Here is a 24496-nt window from a genome sequence, read left to right on the forward strand (position 1 = left end):
GAAGCTTATCCATCACAACCAAGTCAGCTTCATCCTGGGGATGCAAGGCTGGATCAACATATCCAAATCCCTAAATGTAATCCATCACATAAATGGAACCAAAGACAAAACCACGATTATCTCAATAGATGCAGAGAAGGCCTTTGATAAAATTCAACAGCCCTTCATGCTAAAAACTCTCAATAAACTAGCTATTGACAGAACATATCATAAAATAATAAAAGCCATTTATGACAAACCGACAGCCAATATCATACTGAACAGGCAAAAGCTGGAGGAATTCCCTTTGAAATCAGGCACTAGACAAGGGTGCCCTCTCTCACCACTACTATTCAATATAGTATTGGAAGTTCTAGCCAGAGCAATCAGGCAAGAAAAAGAAATAAAGGGTATTCAATCAGGAAAGGAGGAAGTCAAACTGTCTCTATTTGCAGATGACATGATTGTATATCTAGAGGACCCCATCGTCTCAGCCCAAAATCTTCTCAAACTGATAAGCAACTTTGGCAAAGTCTCAGGATACAAAATCAATGTGTGGAAATCAGAAGCATTCCTATATACCAATAACAAAAAGAGAGCCAAATCAGGAGCAAACTCCCATTCACAATTGCTACAAAGAGAATGAGATACCTAGGAATACAACTAACAAGGGATGTGAAGGACCTCTTCAAGGAGAACTATAAACCACTGCTCAAGGAAATAAGAGAGGACACAAACAGATGGAAAAACATTCCATGCCCATGGTTAGGAAAAATTAATATTGTGAAAATGGCCAAACTGCCCAAACTAATCTATAGATTCAATGCTATCCCCATCAAGCTACCAATGACCTTCTTCACAGAACTGGAAAAAACCACTTTAAACTTCATATGGAATCACAAGAGAGCCTGCATAGCCAAGACAATCCTAAGCAAAAAGAACAAAGCTGGAGGCATCACACTGCTGGACTTCAAACTATACTACAAGGCTACAGTAATCAAAAGAGCATGGTACTGGTACCAAAACAGAGACATAGAGCAATGGAACAGTACAGAGACCCCAGAAGAAACACCACAAATCTACAACCATCTGATCTTTGACAAACCCAGCAAAAACAAGCAATGGGGAAAGGATTCCCTGTTTAATAAACGGTGTTGTGAAAACTGGCTAGGCAATGTGCCGAAAGCAGAAATTAGACCCCTACCTGTCACCTTACACCAAAATTAACTCCAGATGGATTAAATATTTAAGCATAAAACCTAACACCATAAAAACACTAAAAGAAAATGTAGGCAAAATCATCCAGGACACAGGCATAGGCAAGGACTTCATGACTAAAACACCAAAAGCAATGGCAATAAAAGCCAAAATATACAAATGGGATCTAATTAAACTCCAGAGCTTCTGTACAGCAAAAGAAACCATCATTAGAGTGAAGCGGCAACCAACAGAATGGGAAAAAATTTTTACAATCTACCCATCTGACAAAGGGCTAATATCCACAATCTACAAAGAACTAAAACAGATATACAAGAAAAAAACAAACAACCCCATTTAAAAGTGGGCAAAAGATATGAACAGACACTTTGCAAAAGAAGACATATATGAGGCCAGAAACATATGAAAAAAATGCTCATTATCACTGGTCATTAGAGGAATGCAAATCAAAACCACTCTGAGATATCATCTCAAGCCACTTAGAATGGTGATTATTAAAAAGTCTGGAGACAACAGATGCTGGAGAGGGTGTGGAGAAATGTCACAGTTGGTGGGAGTTTAAATTAGTTCAAGCATTGTGGAAGATAGTGTGGTGATTTCTCAAGGATCTAGAAATAGTAAGAAATTCCATTTGACCCAGCAATCCCATTTGACATTTCTCCACACTCTCTCCAGCATCTGTTGTCTCCAGATTTTTTAATGATCACCATTCTAAGTGGTGCGAGATGATATCTCAGTGTGGTTTTGATTTGCATTTCTCTGGGTATATACCCAAAGAACTACAAATCGGTCCACTATAAAGAAACATGTTCATTGCAGCCCTGTGTACAATAGCAAAGACCTGGAATCAACCGAAATGCCCATCAATGATAGACCGGACAAAGAAAATGTGGTACATATACACTATGGAATACTATGCAGCCATAACAAACGATGAGTTCATGTCCTTTGCAGGGACTTGGATGAATCTAGAAAACATCATTCTCAGCAAACTGACACAAGAACAGAAAGCCAAACACCGTTCTCACTCATAGGTGTTCTCACTCATAGGTGGGTGTTGAACAATGAGAACATGTGGACTCAGGGAGGGGAGCATCAGAAACTGGGGGCAGTTGCAGGGGGTAGGGGAGACACAGCAGGGGGTGGGGAAGGAGGGGAGGAATAACATGGGGAGAAATGCCAGATACAGTATGCACCTAAAGTAAAATAAATAAATTTTAAAAAAAAAGAAAGAAAGAAAGGGGTGATACTGGAGACTGTGTGTGGGAGATTTCTCAGACTAGAGGTGAGAGTGGTGGGCATCGCATCTGACTGCATTCCACTGGCCAAAATTAATCAGGTGACATCACCTAGATGATCTGGGAGAAACCCTCTTTGTGTGTGCCAAGGAAAAACTTAAGCAGTTTGGTGAACATGCCACTTTGGCTTTGCTGTAGAAAACTGACCCAGATTGCAACAGAAGATCTTAACATTCTGAAAATAATGTTTTAAAGAAGAAGAGGGCCTACAGTAGGTAACATGGTTGAAACTGGGGAATACATTAAACATGTGAAAAAGGCATAGCTTTCATTCAGTTAGAAATGACAGGAAAACCCCAAAAATACTGTAGAAGAAAACTGTGTTCCGAATTAGAAGAAAATAAAAAGTTGTATGATATTCATGATATGAAGAGAGAGGGGGAGAAAGAGAGATGATACATTTTCCCTAAAAGTCTACTATAGTTTGACTAAGGAAGACAAAAGCTCAGTAAAATTGAACATAGAAAACTGTAGAGATGAAAATGTAATTTTCAGATACTAGTTTGCTCAGCAGGGAGCACATACAATAAAAATCATGTAAATATAATTATATGATATTAATGGGTGGATTCAACTCATGAGAAAGCACAAAAGACTCAGAATAAAAACATTGGCAGCCTTGGAAACATAAGATAGAGTTAATAGGAGAGGAGATATAGAAGGGGGAAAGTAGGTAAGAATTTATTTTATATAGTGAGGGGCAAGAGTAAAGTTGCTGGAACAAAAATGGAGGTTTAAAAATAATTTAAAGTTAGAAAGGTAACAGAGAAAAGTTAAAAATGATATAGTTATCAACATTAAGACAAGAAAGTGGGGTGTGTGTGTGTGAGTATGTGTGTCTGTGTGTTTCCAAAATAATTACGTAACTCAAGCAGGCAGAAGGGAATGCATTAGGAAAGATGAGCCCAAACTGTCCTTCCTCTTGGGCAACTCCCTCTGAACTCTGTAAGGAGAAGGAGCCATTTGTTCTAGTAGATAGAATGATTTGTGACTGACATTGTGGTAGGTAGCTTCTAAGATGGCACCAAATGCCCGCTTCCTGGGATTCTACCCCTGCGTAATCTCATTGCCTGAGTGCAGGCTGCATCTAGCAACTTGCTTCTAATGAACAGAACAGGACCAAAGGGATGGGATATCACTCCAAGATGAAGCTATAAAAAGACCCAGAATTCCATCTTGCCATCTTTCTGGCCCTCTCGCTTGCTGTGATTAAGGGCAGATGCTATATTGTGAGCGAGTGCATGAAAAAGATCACATGGCAAGAAGTGGAGGGAGTCCTCCAGCTAACTGCCAGCAAGGAACTAAGGCCCTTAGACCTTAGAGCTTGTGAGAAACTGAATCCTGATGACAACCACATGAGTGAGCTTGGAGCCAGACCCTGCTCCCGCTGAGCCTTCAGATAAGACTGCAGCCCTGGCCGACTCCCACCTGGATCACAGCCTGTGAGACATCCTGATTTAAAGGGCCTGGCTAGCACACAGGTGGAGTCCTACCCCAGAGAATCTGTGAGATAAGAAATGTGTGGTGCTTTTTAGTCTAATATTTGGAATAAATTGTTACACAGCCAAAGATCCTAATAAAAATACCTTTATCACTTGCAGACCTAAATTTTGATTTACTTTTCTCACACCTGTGACCAGTATGACATTCATCCTCAGATCTGGTGTGGTAGAGACTGCCATTGGTCTGCCCTACATACATTCTCCTCATCTGCTGTGTTGACAGTCTGATTTAGTTAAAAGATATATTTACTACAGTCCCAACTTCCCTTGCAGACAAGATGCCCATGTGACACATTTTAGACTAAGTTATATGAAAGCAGATTTTTCCTTGGGACCTCTAGGAATGACCGTTAAAAGAGGACAATATCCAGTCTTACATGCATTTTACCCTCATCCTTTCTTTCTTCTTCTCTATACGGAACTGATGCTGGAGGTGAAGCAGCCACATGAGGCAACAAGCACACTCCCTAAACGACCAGGTGGGAAGACAGAGCTCAGGTCTTGATACCTTTCTGCAAATATTCTAGTCCCAGTCTAACTCCATAAAGCCACTAACTCAGTTAAGGTGCTATTTAAGGTTCGAGTTATTGGCAGCCGCACTTAATTATTAATCCACACACACTGCATGGCTGCCTGCCGAGGCATGAGTGATATAGACTGTACTCACTGTTTCCAAGGTTTCATTGCGCTTATACATAGTGAATTCATAATATCGCTAACACTAATATAATTTGGATATTTGTTCCTACTCAAATCTCACATTGAAATGTAATCGCTGATGCCAGAAGTGGGGCCTGGTAGGAGGTGTTTGGGTTATGGGGGTGAATCCCTCGGGGCTGGGTGCTGTCTTCGTGATAGCGAGTGGGTTTTTGTGGGATCTGGCTGTTTAAACGTGTGTGATGCCTTGCTCCCACGTTTTCTGGCTCCTGCTTTCACCCTGTGATGTGGCTGCCCCCCTTTGCCTTCTGCCATAATTGGAAGCTTCCTGAGGCGTCCCTGGAAGTAGGTGCTGCCATGTTTCCTGTACAGCCTGCAGAACCGTGAGCCAATGAAACCTCTTTACTTATAAATTACCCAGTCACAGATATTTCTTTATAGCAGTGCAAGAATGAACTAATACAAACACAATATTTCATATCCCCTATGAAAGATAAGGATTTGTGTTACTTAACCCCAGGATCTCAAAAGAAACTGATTTTCTATTTTTCACAAATTTCTCTTTATAGTAAATTTTAAAAAAACATGAGGGTTTTAGAACATTTAATGTAAGAGGAAAAAGAGCCTCAGAGACCATCAGCAAATTATAGCAAAATATAACACCTGTTATGGTCCCTAGCCATAAATAAAGAAGTGATTAAATTAATAAATGATTAAATCACTTAATTACATTATTTAATACATATATTATGTCTCAGAAAGTGCATATAACCTTTGGCCTAATCTATTTCCTTCGGCCACCTCATCTGTTCCCTTTTGATGTTCCCTACAATACATCCCTGCTCTCTCTCATGGAAGAAAAACTGAGGGTAATAACCTGCTAACCTCATCTAAGTTGTGTGGGTAAAGCATGGTTAGTCCCATCATTTAGTTCATCTGAACCATGCCTTCAAAACCATGGGTGGCACGTTTAACACGGTGTGGGGACCCAGGAACCCCTCCCTGTCTTCTCCTCCACCCTGGGTCATACGGAAAGGAAGGAGCCTCAGAGGATGCTTTTATTCTCACCTCTTTTTCTAAATGGGTACAGATTATCTTCAGCTTGCCCCTGTCTGGAGCGCACTCTAAAGTGCTGGAACTTCCTTAACCTCAGGGCTTTAAAGAGAAAAGCAACTCATTTTCTTTTGCACAAGGATATGGCATTTTCACTAAACCTTCGCAAGCATTGTAAGATCAACCCAGCTCTTTTAGCAGTCATATCAGGCAGGCCCAGGGGAAACAGATCCCCAAAGGTTAGACAAGCAACTTCCAGGGGAATCATCTGAGGATCCTCCTTATATGGGGCCCCTTCAAGTTCCCTTTTCATTACGGAACCTTAGGCGAATACAAGAAAATCGGCCAATCTTCTGATGACCCTGATAGTTATATACAAGCTTTCCAAAATTTCACTCAGGTATTTCATCTCACAGGGAGGGATGCTATGCTGCTATGCTGCTCCTAAACCAGACCCTCGCTGCAGCTGAAAAGCAGGTAGGTATGCCAGCAGCAGATAATTTCAGAGGTGAGCAATGTATCTCCTACAATACACCAAAAGGGAAGCAAGTAGATAGGGAAAGCAAAGAAATAGCAGAAACACCGTTCCAACAGGGAGGGAAGCAGTTCCGGTAAACAACCCTAACTGGAACCCCAATACCTCAGGAAATGAACGGAAAAGGAAGCGCTTTTTAATATGCATTTTAGAAGGCCTACAGAAAACCAGGGCCAAACCTCTTAATTACTCTAAACTGTATATCACAGACCAAAACCCAGATGGGACTCCTATGGCCTTTATGGAAAGGCTGAGAGAGGCACTAATAGAACACACCTCCTTATCCCCTAATTCAGTCAAGGGACAACTCATCCTGAAGGTCAAGGTTATTACACAGGCAGCTCCCAGTGTTAGAAGGCAACTACAGAAGCAAGCTATAGGAGCAAAGAGCACCTTAAAGGACATTGCCTGAAGTTGGGCATTTTGGTCTTTTATAATAGGTACTAGGGGGCCCCAGAGAAAGAAAACTCAGGAGGACAGAGGCTGCAGCAGCAGCTTTGCAGGCTTGCAAAGTCCAAGGTCCCTGAGGTGCATCCACTAGTTACTATCGGTGTGGCAGTCCAGGGCTTTTTAAAAAGGAATGCCCAGGCAGCAAGACGAAGCCACCTCGACCCTGTGCAGCCTGTGGTGAAAACCACTGGAGGTGGACTGCCAGGGTTCAGGACCAGTCTCACAGATGGTCCAGCAGGACTGATGGGTCCCAGGGCTCCACCTCGGCTCCAGCGGCTCAAACTGCCATCAGTACAGGAGCCCTGGGTGATTCTGGAAATTGAAGGAAGGAAAGCAGACCTCCTTCTAAACACAAGAGCCATTCTTGTGAGAGAATAGAGCGCTATTCTCCTTTCTCATCTAGGCCTCCCCTCTTCCTATAGCACGACCATATGTGGCATCTCAGGAAAAACTCTAATCCAATATTTTTCTCAACCTTGGTTGTAGTTAGGAGGACCTATTTACACGTGCTTCCAAGCCATTGTCAAGATAGCTCTGCTAGGCAGAAAAGACTCCACGTTAACTGTACGAAGTAACTGTTTACGTCCCATATAATCTGTCAGGATCACTGTCCTGTAGGGGGAGCTCTCAGCTAGCAAACAGCGGGCAAAGCAAGAAGTACATAGTAACCAGTCTCCCCACACACAAGCGCTCAGTTAGCTGAGCTAAGAGCTCTTACAACAGTACTTAAATTAAGCAAGGGAAAGGTAGCTAACATTTACACGGACTCCAAGTATGCTTTCCTGATTTTCTATGCTCATGCTGCCATTGAAAAGGAGAGGCATTTTCTTACCACAAGTGGATCTCCTGTAAAATATCACCAGGAAATTAGCAGGTTATTATCCTCAGTTTTTCTTCCACAAGAGATAGCAGGGATGTATTGTAGGGAACAGGTGAGGTAGCTGAAGGAAACAGATTAAATGATCAGGCAGCTAAGTCAATGGCTATATACTAACTCAAGGCACTAACACACTTCAAGCCTTTCTAATCTAGGAGGGCTCCATTAAGAAATTAAACCTCAGTATTCTGCTGCAGAAATAGAACAGGCCATTTCTCAAGGGCATCCTTTTCAGCCCTCAAGAAGGCTACATTCAGGATGGCAAACTCTATTTGCCAGCCTCCAGCCAATGAAGGTCCGTAAAATCCTTCACCAAGCTTTTCACTTGGGAAAGGATGAAACTTATCATTGTGCTCAGAGATCGTTTTCAGGCAGGAAACCTCTAAATTGGTTAAGCATGTAATCCCTCTAGCTCACTTCCAACAAGAATGAACACAACTAACAGAAGCCCTATGCCGGGAAATAAGACCACCTTTATATATCCTAGGATATTAGGTATTAGTGAAAACTCTTTCCTTCCCTAAGCCAACCTGGGAAGGCCCGGCCCAACACTGTTATTTCAACTCTCTCGGCAGTAAAAGTTACAGGAATCAACTCCTGGATACATTACAGTCAAGTCAAAGCCTGAAGAGCTGAGAGAGCAACCCCTGACAGCTCAGAGGAACGACCTGAATATCAATGTGGAGAAATAGAAGATCTGAAGCTAAAAATGATAAAGAGAAGGAACTGAGTGAGGACGCCCTACCTTACTCAGTCCCGCTTTACCTCAACAGATACTTTGTCATTTCTGCCCTTCCCTTTCAAAATTTGCCACCAAATATTAGAACTTCTTTCTAATGCATATTATACATGGGATTGCGTTTGTAAACTTGTAAATCCCCATAAGGAAATGTTATATCTTGGTAAGTAAAGTTTAAAACAAAAATTATTTACTACGCCCTCTGGTGGAAATTGTTAGTCATGCTACTATTGGCAATAGAACTATACACTGTGGCACCCACAATGTGGAATTCTGGTTGTAAATTTCTAACTGGTGTAATATTTTGGCTGATTATCATTCTTATAACAGGATTAATACTTGCAGGAGAAATTTAGCCAAGGTTGTTTTGCTTATAGCGGGAGTAATAGTTACAGATAAGAAGCAAGCATAAAAGTTTTACTATCGTTAAGTTTAATGGGATTTCTTAGTAAAGGTTGGTAATATAATGCACTCTAAGCTATGAAAAGGTTATAATGAAAGAAATTTTATACAAGGATTTGGTATCATAAATACTTGTCCTAGAAGAAAATGACTGGATGTTTAAAGGAAGGATGTTTAAGACAAGAAAGTTTAAGCATGTTGTTAGAGGGTCCATAAAAGTCATGAAAAAAATTAGTTATTAAAGGAAAGGAATTGTCAAAATTAACGCTAAAGTTATTTTAGCCACCCAATAACGTATTAACGTTTCTGGTAATTTGCAGCGACACCTAGTGGAGAAAAATCAGTATTGCAATCAATTGGTGTAACTAAGAGGTACCAAACTCTACCGTCAGTTACCAACGGTGGTAATCTGAATGCTCCTGTTCTAACCCTATATTTTAAACCTTCTTGTAAAATTGATCTCTTTTTACCTAAAAGCAATAAAACTCCAAATGGTTCTGTGAGCAGAGCCACACATGAACACACCATTTTTCCAAGAATCATTGGATCAACCTCAGGAGAAGGCCCAGCTGCTGTTCCCCCACATGATGCCCCTTTTCAGTGGGAAGTAGCCAGAAAGAACCATCGTCCAACATCCCCTAATAGCAGTTAGGTTTGCTTCTCTTGGGGGAAATAATACAAGAGTTATTAAGAAATAATTTTTAGGCAGATAGAGAGGGTAAAAGGAGTTATTGGTAAGGCCTTTTCTTTAAAAAGCAACAACTCCCGAACCCCCAAACCGTTTCTTTTCTAACAAAAAAATGGCTTGAAGGGCCAAGCTGGCAAGCTTTGATATGCAAATGTAGGCCATTAGAAACAGTCCTCCCAATATGGCGATTCCCACCTTCTTCTTGTCACCATATGTGCCAAGTGTTATGGCCACCTCCAGATAACACCATGTGTTCACAATATCATGGTGACCCACATCTGCATATTAAAGGCTAACAGGGGAGGGCTAGGTTTTTCGTGGGCTACCTACACAATACAGCTGGTTAAACCAATCCCCTGGGCCCTATGCAACCCAGACACCACCTCCTCCAACATCCCAATATAAGCAACCACTTTCCTGCTGCACTCAGGGTTTCTCTTTGTTCCACTCCTTCCACCCTTGTCTCTGTACAAGGCAGCTGTTGTCTTCTTCCTCCCTTCACTCCTTAAAACCACTCCACATGCATCTGTATCATTTTATCTAAATTGGCATGAGACCAAGGACTCTGGAGTTACTCCAGTCATCAGAGCCATATCATTTTATGTCCCTTTTTGGGTTTAAGCCAATTATGACGGTTCTCTTTCTGCATCGGTGATTAGCTTAGAAGTAGGCATGTGACTTGATTCTGGCCAATGAGATTAGAGGGGAATTCTTCTGAAAAGCCTGTAGGAGAGATTGCTTTCCTATTAAGGAGACCAGAAGTGGTGGCCTCTTTCTGCTTCTGGATGTTTCTGTCCCTTGATGTGATACCTGGAACTGCTGCAGCAATCACATGAGCACAAGAGGAGGCAGCCTGTGGGGAGGCAAGGCCAATGCTCAGGATGGTGAAACAGAACCGTAAGAAAAAACTTGGTCCCTGCAGTGATATTCTTGGGCAGCTGCCTCAATCGGCCATTAGGCCGCCCTTAATAAAAATGGCCTTGTTACTTAATTCACCGTAAGTCAGGGGCTTCTGTTCATTGCAGCGAAAGTCATCCCAACTTACCTAACATAAATCACTTTAAAAACAGTACAAGATTACCATATTTGGAATACTAGCATTTATCATTTGCAAATTCTAAAACTTTTGCCCTCGTAGCCCTTAAACATTAGAGCATGCAGAAAGCAAACATGCGAACACAAAACCACCTAAACTTTGAGGCAGAAATCATTTCATCATCAACGTTAGTTAGGCAGTTCCTTAAGTCAGTTCATACTTTGAAAGATCACAGGTTGATCTACACTGGAGCTGTAAAAAACATCTGGGTGGTGCATTTTCACAGTTTATTTCTAATTTTTGCCCAAGACCTAATTCTAACATGAACACATAAGAACCGGATAATATGTATTTACTGAGGTCACATAACATGTTTAATCACTTCTGGAGAATTCCAGATCACGTGATAAATGGCTGTCAGTGCCTCTCTCAGAGAAAGGGGTAGGAGCTGGTAACACTTTCAAAAGGTGCCTAAAATGCACTTGAAATGTGTCCGGAGTATCATAAAACTGCATGACAAAAAATAGAGAAGAAAAGCCCGGAAGAGAATACAGAACCCTCGGGCCCACCATGCCAGTGTGCACAGCACAATACTGTCTGCAGCTTAAGGAGATGGTGTCCCACGTGCTGGTGGCCGTGATCATCGTTGGCAACTCCTCCAGTACATGAGTTGTGTTTACATATTAACAAAGGCAACAAGACACCTAAGCAACATTATCACCCCTCTATAAGTTCAAAGAAGAATAGCTTGTCAATAGAGAAATATGCTTGGAAAATGCCGTGAAACGATGTATATGAAGTGAACCAAGCAGAAGCCAAGAAATGGCAGAGTGCATTGAAAAGAGAGTCGCCCCTCGTTACAACTTAGAGAAATCCTTGCCTTGTTGCAAGATCAGACAGTGCGGCAGCCTCCTGGGGTCTGAGCATGTTTCTACTGTTTCAGGTTTTGTCAAGTACACATGTCTAAGAAGCCTGTGCAACATCCACATGGAGACGTAAGGGGAGCGGCTGCCCATAGATGGGGAGTGCAGAGAAGGGGCTGCAGGCAGAGCTGTCAGTCATTGGTCTACGGGAGGCTGCATGAGCTGGCTCAGGAGAAAGCTGAGAGTAAAAGAGGGAAACCAAGGCCTGAATCTCTACGGGTCCTAGGATACTTAGTATCTGCATGATGACACAACCCCAATCTTAGCCCCCAAGCCTTCAGTTAATGTCTCAAACACACTGCCACCTTAGTAGTGTTTGGGAAATCTGGAGAAAATGCATGGGTTCTATTTTGAGGTCAACACACACAGAATGACTGTAAGTGAAAGGGAACTTCTGCAGGGTCACCAAGAGCAGCTCACGGAAAGCTCTCAGAGGGGCTGGGCTCCCAGAAGGATGTGTGGGGAGTGGGAAAATGGGAGAGGGTCGAGTTAATGTGATTTTTTTTTTTTTGAGATAGAGTTTCACTCTGTAGCTCAGACTGGAGTGCAGTGAGGTGATCTCAGCTCACTGCAGCCTCCACCTCTGGGTTCAAACAATTCTCCCACCTCAGCTTCCAGAGTAACTGGGAATACAGGCCCATGCCACCACACTTGGCTAATTTTTTTCTACTTTTAGCAGAGACAGGTTTTCATCATGCTGGCCAGGCTGGTCTTGAACTCCTGAGCTCAAGTGATCTGCCCACCTCAGCCTTCCAAAGTGTGATTGAGCCACCGTGCCTGGCCAGTTAATGTGAATTTAATGTCAGCACACGAGTCCCTTCAGCTGACACATGGGTTACTTGAGCAATTTTCAGTCATGTCAGCTGATGATCTGATTCGTCAATACTTTAATTGGAGTGTGTACTGTAACAAATGTTTCCTGTGCAGCCACTCGCCACACATTTTGCTGGGCCCTAGGGTGACAGCAGGAAACAAAAATCTGTTGCCTGAGCTCGTGTAGGTTACAGTCAGGTCAGGGAAAAATTACTAGATACATAATTTGTTTTTACAGAGTCTTGTCAATTACCAGAGAAATACCCTGTCCCCAGCCAGGTGGCTCCTTGAGAAAAGATTTCCTCACACGAAAACTAACCCAAGTATGGACCACCCTACATAAATCATTTGGGAAAACTTCCTGCTCCAAAGCTCCCTGCCAAAGTGTCTTTCCTTCTCAGGAAGACTTTTATTTTTTAAGGCTCCCTCTTGGGATGGAACTCTCTAAAGGTAAGGATGTCTGCAGTCTCTTGCCAGCCTGCATGTCTCAAGGCTATTTCCTCGGACTTTGTGTGTGCTGTTTGCTTGGTTTCTCAAGAAATAGGACAGTAGATGGAACCCATAGTCTCATTTTCCTCTCAATACAGATCAGCCACTGGCCATGTGTGGCTTTGGGTGTTTCATCTACTCTGCTGGCTTCTGCACGTGGTCCATGGCTGATCCCCAGCTTAGGTGGAATAAAATGCAGTCTTCACTAGAAAATATGCAATTACACACCAACTGCAAGGTCAGGTTTTTCCTGAATGTGTTTTTTTACCCTTCACATCAGTATTTTTTTTCATTATCTCTCAGATGAGGCATCACTATGCTGCTCAGGCTGTTTCCAACCTCTGGGCTTAAGAGAGGTTCTGCCTCAGCCTCCTGCCTACTGAGTAGCTGGGACTATAGTTGTGTGCACTGCACCTGACTAAATCAGGATTTGTGAAGTTCTCTTAAAGACGACATTTATGGAACAATGCCCAGAAAGACCACCCACATCTAATACTTAGAAAAATAAAAACAAAAATTAAGATACCCTTGCGTAAGTCACTTCTCAAAGATTTTACTTCTGCAGAACCAAGAAAGCCATCTGCCCCTGAGGCCCCTTGGAGTTTTCACATTGAGGAATGGTCATTTCTATGTGGGTGGGAGTCGGGACTCCAGGTCTCAGAAAAGAGAACCCTCTGTATGGTTGTTTGTTTGTTTTAAGGTTCAGGGTGGTCCTGAAATTTGCATGAGGAGTCAGCCTTGATTTTTAGGAAGCCACCCAGCTGCAGTTCGCAGCAGCCCACGCTTTTAACCCTGGGCTTTTTAGAGCAGAGTAAGGCCTTGGGACATTTTAATGGACTCAAAGGGAAACCAGCTTCTGGAGGAGCCATGGGGAGCATGCTGCCCTCTCCTAATGACACACAGTGTTCCTGGGTTCATTCACTGGGTATAGCCAAAGATAGTTTCACCAGCATAGGTCACATTCTTTTGATTCTTAGAAAAAAGTAAAGCGTGACTGTCGTGTTCATCTGCAGCATCTCAAAAGGGCAGAGACAGTGTGTTTTAAAAATACTAGGCCAGGCGCAGTGGCTCACGCCTGTAATCCCAGCACTTTGGGAGGCTGAGGCGGGTGGATCACGAAGTAAAGAGGTCAAGACCATCCCGATCAACATGGTGAAACCCTGCCTCTACTAAAAATACAAAAAATTAGCTGGGCATGGTGGCGCGTGCCTATAATCCCAGCTACTCGGGAGGCTGAGGCAGGAGATTGCCTGAACCCAGGAGGCGGAGGTTGCGGTGAGCCGAGATCGCACCATTGCACTCCAGCCTGGGTAACAAGAACGAAACTCCATCTCAAAAAAAAAAAAAAAAAGAAAAGAAAAGAAAATACTGTCCCTGGACCATGAGAGCATGAAACGTGGGAAGCTGTGGCTTAAAACTGCTTCCATGCTTCCCACTGCTTCAGGTTCACGTAAGTCCAGCCAGGGCTGTCAGTCAACAAAAATGCTGCTTCTTCCTTTGAATACATTTGCATCATCTTGTGATTTTGTTAGTAAGTTTTTTTTGCTGTTACATCTTTTGACGGTTTTGAGCAACCACATAAATTGTGCTCTGAAAAGCAGTGCTTTGTGATTATAATAACTCAGCATAGGAAAGAATGAACAGTGGTTCCTGTTGAAAATACTTCTTTTTTTTTTTTCTTTTTGAAGTGGAGTCTTGCTCTGTGGTCCAGGCTGGAATGCAGTGGCGCGATCTCAGCTCACTGCAACCTCTACCTCCCAGGTTCAAGCAATTCTCCTGCCTCAGCCTCCCAAGTAGCTGGGACTAAATGCATCCACCACCACACCTGGCTAATTTTTGTATTTTTAATAGAGATGGGGTTTCACTATGTTGGCCAGGTTGGTCTCAAACTCCTGACCTCAGGTGATCCACCTGCTTCAGCCTCCCAAAGTGCTGGGATTACAGGCATGAGTCACTGCCTCCAGCCCAGAAATACCTTTTTATTGAGGGGAAGAGAGAGGGAGTGGGTGGAGACTGACAATAATAAGCTACTTTTTTTTTTGAGACGGAGTTTCGCTGTTGTTACTCAGACTGGAGTGCAATGGCGCGATCTCGGCTCACTGCAACCTCTGCCTCCTGGGTTCAAGGAATTCTCCTGCCTCAGCCTCCCGAGTAGCTGGGACTACAGGCGCGCACCACCATGCCCAACTAATTTTTGTATTTTTAGTAGAGATGGGGTTTCACCTTGTTGACCAGGATGGTCTCGATTTCTTGACCTCGTGATCCACCCGCCTTGGCCTCCCAAAGTGCTGGGATTATAGGCGTGAGCCACAGTGCCGAGCCCTCTTTTCTTTTCTTAATGGCCTCTTGTTTGTTTACTGAGAGATGCTTATTCCACTGCATGTCTTACATCTAAACCAGCTTGGAGCAGCACTGAATTCCCGGTCTAGTTAGCTTCTTCTTCCTCCCGCGGTCTAGTGTTCATGCGGGCTTCCCGCCAAGTGCCCACCTCTGGTTCTCCTCTTGTCCTCAGTTTTCCTCCTGGGCCATGGTCCCTGCTCAGCACTGGCCTTCACTTTCCCAAACTCCACTGCAGTGTATACACACGCAGCCCGGCTCCCTGTCCTCTCGGTGATTATTTCAGAAGATCCCCCACATTTATCGTGGGTAGCAGGCACCTCATCATGTCCTCAAGCTCCTCTTGGCATCCTTAATTAGCTGCATATTGCAGCCAGAGTAAATTCCAAGCACAGAGCCATCAGCAAACACCAGGCCTCTGTCTACCACACTTGGATATTTAAATTATTGTTATAATAATGAAAAAGGAGGCAGAAGCTTTTGTAAATAAGGGTGATGAATTAAACTTCAGTTAATGTGATGTAAATTGTTCTGGGTTAAGGAAAAATCTACAGGAATCTTTTCTCTAAATGATTCAGAAGTGTTTGGAATGCTGCAGGTCAGGCCAGTAAACACTAGGGGGCATGAGAGACGTTTCTCCCGTTCTCAGCCCTGTCGCCGAGCTTGTGAAAGCGGAGCACACTTGCTTCCAATGCTACCCTTGCAGCCTTTCCACCCATGACATGTGTATTTGTTTTTTCAATATTTATGTATTTTTCTATCACAAATCTTGATTTTTTCCCCCCATACACTGTGTAAGAATCTATGTATTAGCTGAAAATAAAGCATCTGGGCTTTATTTTCTGAAAAATAGTAGTTTTCTGTTCCACCTAATTTGTTCCCAAAGCAGTGGCCGAGCACTGGAGGCAGCGTCTTTCTCCTTCAGATTATTAGGTTGCATTGTAAAGGTGCTTCAGTAGCATTCAACATTTTAAAAACACATATATTATTTTTAACCTTTTTAACGTTTTAAAAACATAACAGCTAAAAACATTGTTTCTGGTTTTTCTTAAATAATATTGAAAATTTCAAAAGAAGTCTCTTGTTGATTTGTTTGTTGCATTTTGCAAAGAGTCACCGATCTTATAACAGTGAATTTTATCCTGCAGGAATTCTGGCCTGTTTTGGTTGGGGAAGTGTCCGCTGTGGTTTGGGAGGATGAGAGTTTACCATGTAACTAATTGGAGACAAATGAAAATGTTCAGTTTGCTTCTCCTGTCGTCTGTCTGGTCTGTCTGCCGTCCAGGCCATCTGCAAACTCCCGGTGGAGTTATCGTCTAGATTTGACCTTGGCAGACGATGATAGCAACAGCGGAACCCTCTTCCCAGCTCCCTTCTGCAGCCGCTCTCCAGGTGTGACCTGCCAGTCAGGAGGATGTCTCAGTCCTTTGAGTTTTCAGACTGGTCTGTCTTTTCGGAGTCCCCTCCTCCTGCTTGAAACCCCCTCTCCCTCTTCTTCACCTAGCTTGGGAGTCTCCTCTTCAGAGGGGGTTTCTTCACTGCCCACCTCTTCTATGCCGAGGTTGGACAAGATTCACCACAGCACTCACTACGTCTTATTTAATTCATCATTAATCACATTTGTCTCCATCTTATAGGCTAAGTATCTTTTTACCTGTATAATCTATGTTAGTCTACCACATAGTAAGTGCTCAATAAATGTTTACAGGGTAAATAAAGTGATGGCTAATCTGATCCAGCAATCCCACTTCTAGGCATATATACCCCCCCAAAAGCAGTACATGCGTCAAAGAGATATCTGCACCCCCATGTTTATTGCAGCCCTATTCACCACAGCCAGCATGTGGAACCAATGTAAGTATCCATCAACAAATGAATGGATAAAGAAAATGTGATATATATTCACAATGAAATACTAGTCAGCCATGAAAAGAAGGTAATCATGTCATTTGCAGCAATGTGATTGGAGCCAGAGGTCATTGTGTGAAGTGAAATAAGCCAGGCCCAGATAAGTATTGCACATCCTCACTCATATTTGGGAGCCAAAGACATTGATGCCATAGAGGAGAGGTTAGAGTGGTGGTTACCAGGGACTGGGAAGGGTAGTGGGAGAGAAGATAAATCGAGGTTGGTTAATGGGTTCAACCATACAGTTAGAAGAAACAAAGTCCATTTGTCAGTACCGTAGGATGACTATCGTAATCAATATTGCATATTTCAAACTAGCTGGAAGATTTGGAATGTTTGCAACACAAAAAGTGATAAATAGGCTGGGTGCGGTGGCTCACACCTGTAATCCCAGAACTTTGGGACACCAAGGTAGGTGGATCATGAGGTCAGGAGTTCAAGACCAATATGGCCAACATAGTGAAACCCTGTCTCTACTAAAAATACAAAAATTAGCTGGGCCTCGTGGCACGCACCTGTAGTCCCAAGCTATTTGGTAGGCTGAAGTGGGAGAATTGCTTGAACCCGGGAGGCAGAGTCTGCAGTGAGCTGAGATCATGCCACTGCACTCTAGCCTGGGTGACACTGCGAGACTCTGTCTCAAAAAAGCAAAAACCAAAACCAAAAAAACAAAAAACCAGGAAAAAAAAGAAAATATAAATATTTGAGGTGATGGATACCCCAATTGCCTTGATTTGCCCTACACATTGTATGTATGTATCAAACCATCACATGTACCCCATAAATACATATATTGGGTATCAACTAAAAATACAACTTATGGCAACATTAATGGAATTATCCATGGCTAACTTTTCTGCAGGCTTTGTGTCTTCAGGCAGTGAATGATTGGCAGGTTTTACCCAGACATTTGAAACTCAGTTTTATGGAGAACAATGAACTTGGAGGGGAAAAAGTCCAGATCTGAGGAATAATTTGAACCTGTCACGTCTATTGTAAATGGCACTTTTGATTTCCATGCCGTATTTCATAGAGTGTTCCTGAACGTAACCAGACTGTTCACCCAGGTCACGCAGTCAACAAGTAACACTCCTTTCCCAGAGTCTGCAGGGGCTGAGTTTCATCTTCTTTTCCACCTAATTCCACAATCCCTTAAGTCCCCGAAAGCTAAACTTCTTGATTCCAAATTCAGAAGGAGCTCTGTTACAATTAGGTAAATTTTAGGCTATTCAAACAAAAAATTTGAATATAGGAAGTAAAATATCGCATTTCCTCATATATTTCTTTCCCTGTGTGCCATTTCCCAATTGAGGAAAAAGCATTTTAAAAATGCCTTTTTCCTGTACGCAATATACAATCCCTTCTTCCCCTCTCACACTCTTTTTTGTCCAGGTTTAAAATAGCAACTCCAGCTGGTGGTAGACACTCCTTGGGGATTTTAAGCCATTAATCAATTTCACAGCTGGAGGCAAAGCACTTTGCTTGGAAATATTTTTCACATGACATACAAGGTGCTTTGACCTCCTCAGAGCAGCCAGAGGGTTCCACTGAAGGAGAGGGGAGGCTGCAGGCCTGCCCCAGAAACCAGAGGAAAGTGAGGTGGCAGCAGGAGGCCACGGCCACGGGCAGGCCAAGCGCAGTCGCTAGCTACCTTCTCCCACCCTTCAGTTTTTCTCCCCCACACTTTCATTTTTAACAAACTGAGCCACAGAACAAGGAAATTCCAATTTCTGCAGGAACCTCTGGGAGCAGAGAACTAGGAAGGAAAGAGCTACCTAGTTCCACCTTCCTGGACGGAGAGTAAGACCCACACTGGAAGCGTGGGAAGGAGGAAACCCGCCTTTGGAGTGACACTTTTCTCTTGCCTGGTGGCGCTCAGGCTTCAGCAGGATCAGAATCATGGAGAGTGTGTTAGAGGCTGGGCGTGGTGGCTCAGGTCTGTAATCCCAGCACTTTGAAAGGCAAAGGCGGGCAGATCACTTGAGCTCAGGGGTTCAAGACCAGCCTGGGCAACATGGCAAGATCTTATCTCTGCTAAATAGACAAAAATTACGTGGTCATAGTGGCATACCCTTGTAGTTCCAGCTACTCAGGAGGCTGAGGCGGGAAGCTTGCTTGAGCCCAGGGGGTGGAGGCTGCAGTGAGCTGACATTGCACCACTGAGCTCCAGCCTCAGCAACCGAGGAGGAGTCTGACTCAAATAAATAAATAAATAAATAAATAAAACAGTGTATGTTAGAGCCCAGATTGCTGAGCCTGACACCGGTTCTGATTCCGCAGGCTGGGGCGAGGCCCGAGACTCTGCCTTTAACGAGTTCCCAGGTGATGCTGATGCTGAGGCTGAGGCTGCTGGTCTTAAAGGAGCTCGGGACCACTGATCTTACCTACCCTGTCCATGTGCTTCTCTCACTGGCATCTTTACTCACAGGCTAGTTGCTTCCTTTGTGCCTCTCTTGCAAACATACTGCTTCATTCCCCAACACCTTCCCCTCAAAGGGTGTTTAGTCGAATCTGAGGAGGGTGGTACACGAAGACTCATGTGCTCACACTATTGCTCTAGTTTTAGAGTAACCATGTCAGGAGAGTAACAGAAAATACTGTATGTAAAATCATAATTTTAAGAGGTCGGGCATGGGGGATCATGTCAGTAATCCCAGCAGTTTGGAAGGCCAAGGTGGGAGAATCTCTTGAGCCCAGGAGTTCCAGACCAGCTTGGGCAACATAACAAGACCCTGTCTTTACAAAAAACAATTATCAGCTGGGTCTGGTAGCTTGCACTTGTAGTTCCAGCTACTTGGGAGGCTGCGGTGGAAAGATCACTTGAATTTGGGAGTTGAAGGTTGCAGTGAGCCATGATTGTGCCACTGCACTCCACACAGGTGAAGAGTGACTCTGTCTCAAAAAAAAAGTAAGAGATTTTTCTTTAAGCTACAAAATATATTTCACTGATCAGTGTTTCATCGATTCAATAAGCTTTTAGTATCTGTTTGCCAGTATGTGATGGGATTATAATACTTCCTGCTATCAGACCCTTTTCCCAGAAAAATCAACAAATTATTATTTTTTGAGATGGAGTCTTGCTCTGTCTTCTTGCCCAGGCAGAAGTGCAGTGGCACAATCTTGACTCACTGTAACCTCCACCTCCCAGGTTCAAGTGATTCTCCTGCCTCCCGAGTAGCTGGGATTACAGGTGCAAGCCACCACACCCAGCTGATTTTTATGTTTTTAGTAGAGACAGGGCTCTACATGTTGGCTAAGCTGGTCTCAAACTCCTGGCCTCGGGTGATCCACCTGCCTTGAACTCCCAAAGTGCCGGGATTACAGGCGTGGGCCACCATGCTCAGCCCAAATTATTTTTAATAACAGACACAGGTATCAGTTTTCAAATGGAAGCAGCTTTCTTCATTTTCTACCCAGAATCCATCATTTATCATGCCATAGAGTGACTTCTCCATTCTCGCTGGAGCTCATTCCAGATGTAGCTGGGGTTGTTTTGTTTGTAGCACTGTGCTCAGCCACCCAGGCTGAAGTGCACTGCTGTGATCACAGCTTATTGCAACCTTGAACTCCTGAGCTAAAGTGATCCTCCCACCTCAGCCTCCTGAGTAGCTGGGACTACAAGCATGCAACACCATGCCTGGCTCATTTTTAAATTTTTTGTAGAGACAAGGCCTCACTATGTTGCCCAGACTGGCTTTGAACTCCTGGGTTCAAGTGATCCTCCCTTCTCAGACTCTTAAAATGCTGGGATTGATTACAGGTGTGGGTTGCCTCAGGACACAGCTCTGGAGTGAGATAGACTAGGACTTGCTTGTGCTTTTTAAACATTATTTTTAAGTTGGAGATAACAATTATTACCTCATAGAGATGCACCAAATCCATACTTTGGCTGAATTCCAAATGGCGAAGTGGAAAAGGTACGGAGGACAAAGCCAAATGTTACCATCATAACATGGATTTCTGGCATAAAAGGATAAACATGATATTGTTATTAAAATGTAATAATTGGCTGTATCAGTTATTTATTGTCATAATAACACTATGTAACCAGTAACCATAAACCTTCAGTTGTATTTAACAATAATCATCTATTCTTCACCATTCTGTTGGTCAGTTGGGTGAATATACTAATCTGGGCCAGACTGTAGGGTCTCCGCTGGGCTGACTCAGCTCCTGTGGCCGCAGCCACTTGCCAGGTGGGTGGAGGGCTGCCTGGTGCGGGCTGTCGTCCGCTTAGACCATGTGTCTCTGCTCCATGTGGTCTCTCAGCTTCCAGTAGAGAACTGAGCTTGCCTTCAGGGCATGAGAGGGTTCAAAGGATGGGAATGGAAGCTTGCAAGGCCTCCCGAGAACTGAGTTCAGAACGGTCACTTCTGCCACATTCTGTTTGGTAAAGAAACTCACAGAGCCGCCCAGATTCTAAGTGTGGGAAACAGACTCCACCTCCTGGTGGGAGGGGCTCCAGAGTCACATTTCCAGGGCCTGAATATGAGCAGGGGGAGAGAATTCAAGCCATTCTTGCATTCAACCCGCCACATTGACATGTTTTTATCATTAAAGTTTTTATCCTACAACTTTAATGATAAAACATCATGTCAAAATGTTATAAGTGTGACATGATGGGGAAGATACAATAATTTCTCCACTGTCAGCAAAATATCTCTACAGCCAGCTGCCTACCATACACACAAATAGACAGAGCCCACTTCCACCCATGACTGTTAGAGGAGCAAGTGTTTGACTTGCTCATTTTAATATAAATATTCTACTTTTCTCCCTTTGGTCTGTATTACATCTGAATCAAAGATGATATATAACATGCCTTGATGTAGAATGATTTGGGAGTTTTTCCTCCTTGTGATTTTTTCTTTTTTGAGGCAGAGTCTCACATTGTCATACAGGCTGGAGTGCAGTGGTGTGATCACAGCTCACTGAAGCCTCAACCTCCTGGACTCAAGCGATCCTCCTGCTTCAGCCTCCCAAGTAGCTGAGACTACAGGTTCCTACTACCACACCTGGCTACATTAAAAATATTTTTTTTGTAGAAATGGGGTCTTACTATGTTGGCCAAGGCTGGTCTCCTGCCCTCAAGCAATCCTCCTGCCTTGGCCTCCCAAAGTGCTGGGATTATAGGTGTCAGCTACTGTGTCTGGCCTATTAATCTTTTATATTCTGGCATGTATTATCATCTAAATTTCCATGTATATTTGTGGACTCAATAAAAGATATATATCTTAAAGCATGCTTTCTTTTACACAGATTAATGACTCTTGCACTCACCACAGTTTTGTAATAATACATATGATTCATACTTTGACTGAATGATAGAATTCCAATCTCTAAACACTTAAAGGAGGTTTTCCACTTCAAGTTTCACATAGAATCTTTACCTAGATTTAAAGGTGGGGCTGGACTCAGTGGCTCACGCCTGTAATCCCAGCACTTTGGGAGGCCAAGGCGGGTGGATCACGAGGTCAGGAGATCGAGATCATCCTGGTCACCATGGTGAAACCCCGTCTCTACTAAAAATACAAAAAATTACCTGGGCATGGTGGTGCGTGGCCGTATTCCCAGCTACTCAGGAGGCTGAGGCGGAAGAATTGCCTGAACCCAGAAGGCGGAGGTTGCAGTGAGCCGAGATCGTGCCATTGCACTCCAGCCTGGGTAAAAGGAGCAAAACTCCGTCTCAAAAAATAATAATAATAAAATAAAAAATAAAATAAAATAAAAGTGAATACTGAATTTTAATACTAACAACAAATTAAAATGTCACACCACATTTGTATCACTAATGTTCTCACAATGATTAGATACAGTGGTAACCTATGCAAGGAGATGACCATTGATCAGATGCAGGTTCAGGAGTGACATAAATAAGGTTGCAGCAGGCTTCCAGAGAGGAAGCACAGGCAGACAGCAGGGTTTCAGCTGAACGTGAGGCCAAAGCTGAGCTCTGGGTGTCTCTGTGATCCCAAGTGACACTTAGAAGATGAAATAAGCCAACGTATGTAGAGAACATGGGGCACACAGATGGCAGGTCTTCTTTTTCACTATTTTTTCCTTTGGTCAGAATTTGTTATAATGCTGCATTTTTTTTTTTGAGACAGAGTCTCACTCTATTGCCCAGGCTGGAGTCCAGTGGGGCGATCTCAACTCGCGGTAACCTCTGCCTCCCAGGTTCAAGCAATCCTCCTGCCTCAGCCTCCCAAGTAGCTGAGATTACAGGCATGCACCACAATGTTCAGCTAATTTTTGTATTTTAAGTAGAGACAGGATTTCACTATGTTGGCCAGGCTGGTCTCAAACTCTTGAGCTCAAGTGATCCACCTGCCTCGGCCTCTCCAAGTGCTGGGATTACAGGCGTGAGGCACTGTGCCCGGCCCTGCATTGTGTTTTGACCCTCAGTGAAACTTAGCAGCAAAGCTTCTTGAGTCGAAGCACAGATGAGGTTAAGGAAAGGGAATATCTGTGCGAAAAGGATCCTGGTCCCTGGGAGAGTCACGCTTGACGTTGTGTAGAAGCTGCTGTCTCCATGCCTTGTTGCTTCAGTTACCCAAAAACCTCCATGTTTCTCACTGTTGAGACAGTCACTGCCACCGCATGGCGGCAATTATTTCACCTCTTCAAGAGTAGGTTGCAAATGCCGTTAAACCCAGGGCAGGCAAAGTATATGGAATCTATAGATAGAATCTGTAGAATCGTTTATGATGATTTTTAAAAACCAAAAAGATAACTGATAATTTTGGATGTAAACTTTATACTCATGATAGCCCCCTCCAGGTCTAGAATAATTAGAACTCTAAATAAATCATTTGTTTCCACAGATAGGTTCCATCTCAGGAGCAAATCACAAAATGACTACATAGAGAGATATGTATTATTTTGGCTACTGAAAAGCTATTCATTTCCAGATATATTTCTATTTGTGTACTATAATAATTTATCACTTTCATATTTGTGTTTCAGATTAGTTTAAATCGCATGGCTGCACATGTTTTCAATACATTAGTGCCTCATTCTTCATTCACTCATTCAACAAGAAACTGTCAGTCTGTGGATGATGCAAAGATGAACTGGACTCAGTTCTTGCCTTCAAAGAGTGTGGATCTCAGAGCTGGTGTTTTGCAGAAAGGTTACCTAAGATGTAAAGTAAACTCACAGCCATCAGACCATGGCTCCCTGTGCCTAGCCCCTCCCCCCAGCATTCCCTCCTCCTCTTTCTCCCCTGCCTGTGTCACCTGGCCATAAAACCTTGACCTGCCTACCCCCTGACAGGGACCTCACAGATTGGTGTTCCAGGTAAGTGCAGAATGTCATTTCAGCTTTGTGGTCACCTTCCTTCTAATTCTGTAAATGGCTTTCTTCTGTGGAGGTAGTACACTTTCATGGGTATAACGTTCCTGCCTTTCTTTTGCTTAAATCAGTCTAATACTCTGAAGGTTCTATGTTATGTAACTGATTGTAACGATTGGTGTATTCAATTTAAACATCTCAAGACCAACTTTTAGCCACAAGATGGAGTGTAAGAGCCAAAGTTAGGAAATCTGAGGCCCTTTATGGTGTTATTTTTCTCTGAATTGAAAGGCCTAGAA

The 24496-nt window shown here is 43.3% G+C and overlaps 1 protein-coding gene across 1 annotated transcript in view; it reads right to left on the reverse strand.

Moving 5' to 3' along the window:
• Positions 1 to 22574, reverse strand: part of CPAP (centrosome assembly and centriole elongation protein) — a 97918-nt gene extending 75344 nt beyond the window's left edge. Inside the window, exons 1-2 of the mRNA XM_054256719.2 lie at positions 22447 to 22574; positions 20763 to 20864 (exon numbers count right to left, since the gene is read on the reverse strand). The gene's annotated coding sequence lies outside the window, so the exon portion shown is untranslated. The remainder of the gene's footprint in view (positions 1 to 20762; positions 20865 to 22446) is intronic.
• Positions 22575 to 24496: the final 1922 nt, after the last annotated feature.

This window comes from Callithrix jacchus, chromosome 5, assembly GCF_049354715.1.
Source record: "Callithrix jacchus isolate 240 chromosome 5, calJac240_pri, whole genome shotgun sequence".
Taxonomy (NCBI): domain Eukaryota; kingdom Metazoa; phylum Chordata; class Mammalia; order Primates; family Cebidae; genus Callithrix; species Callithrix jacchus.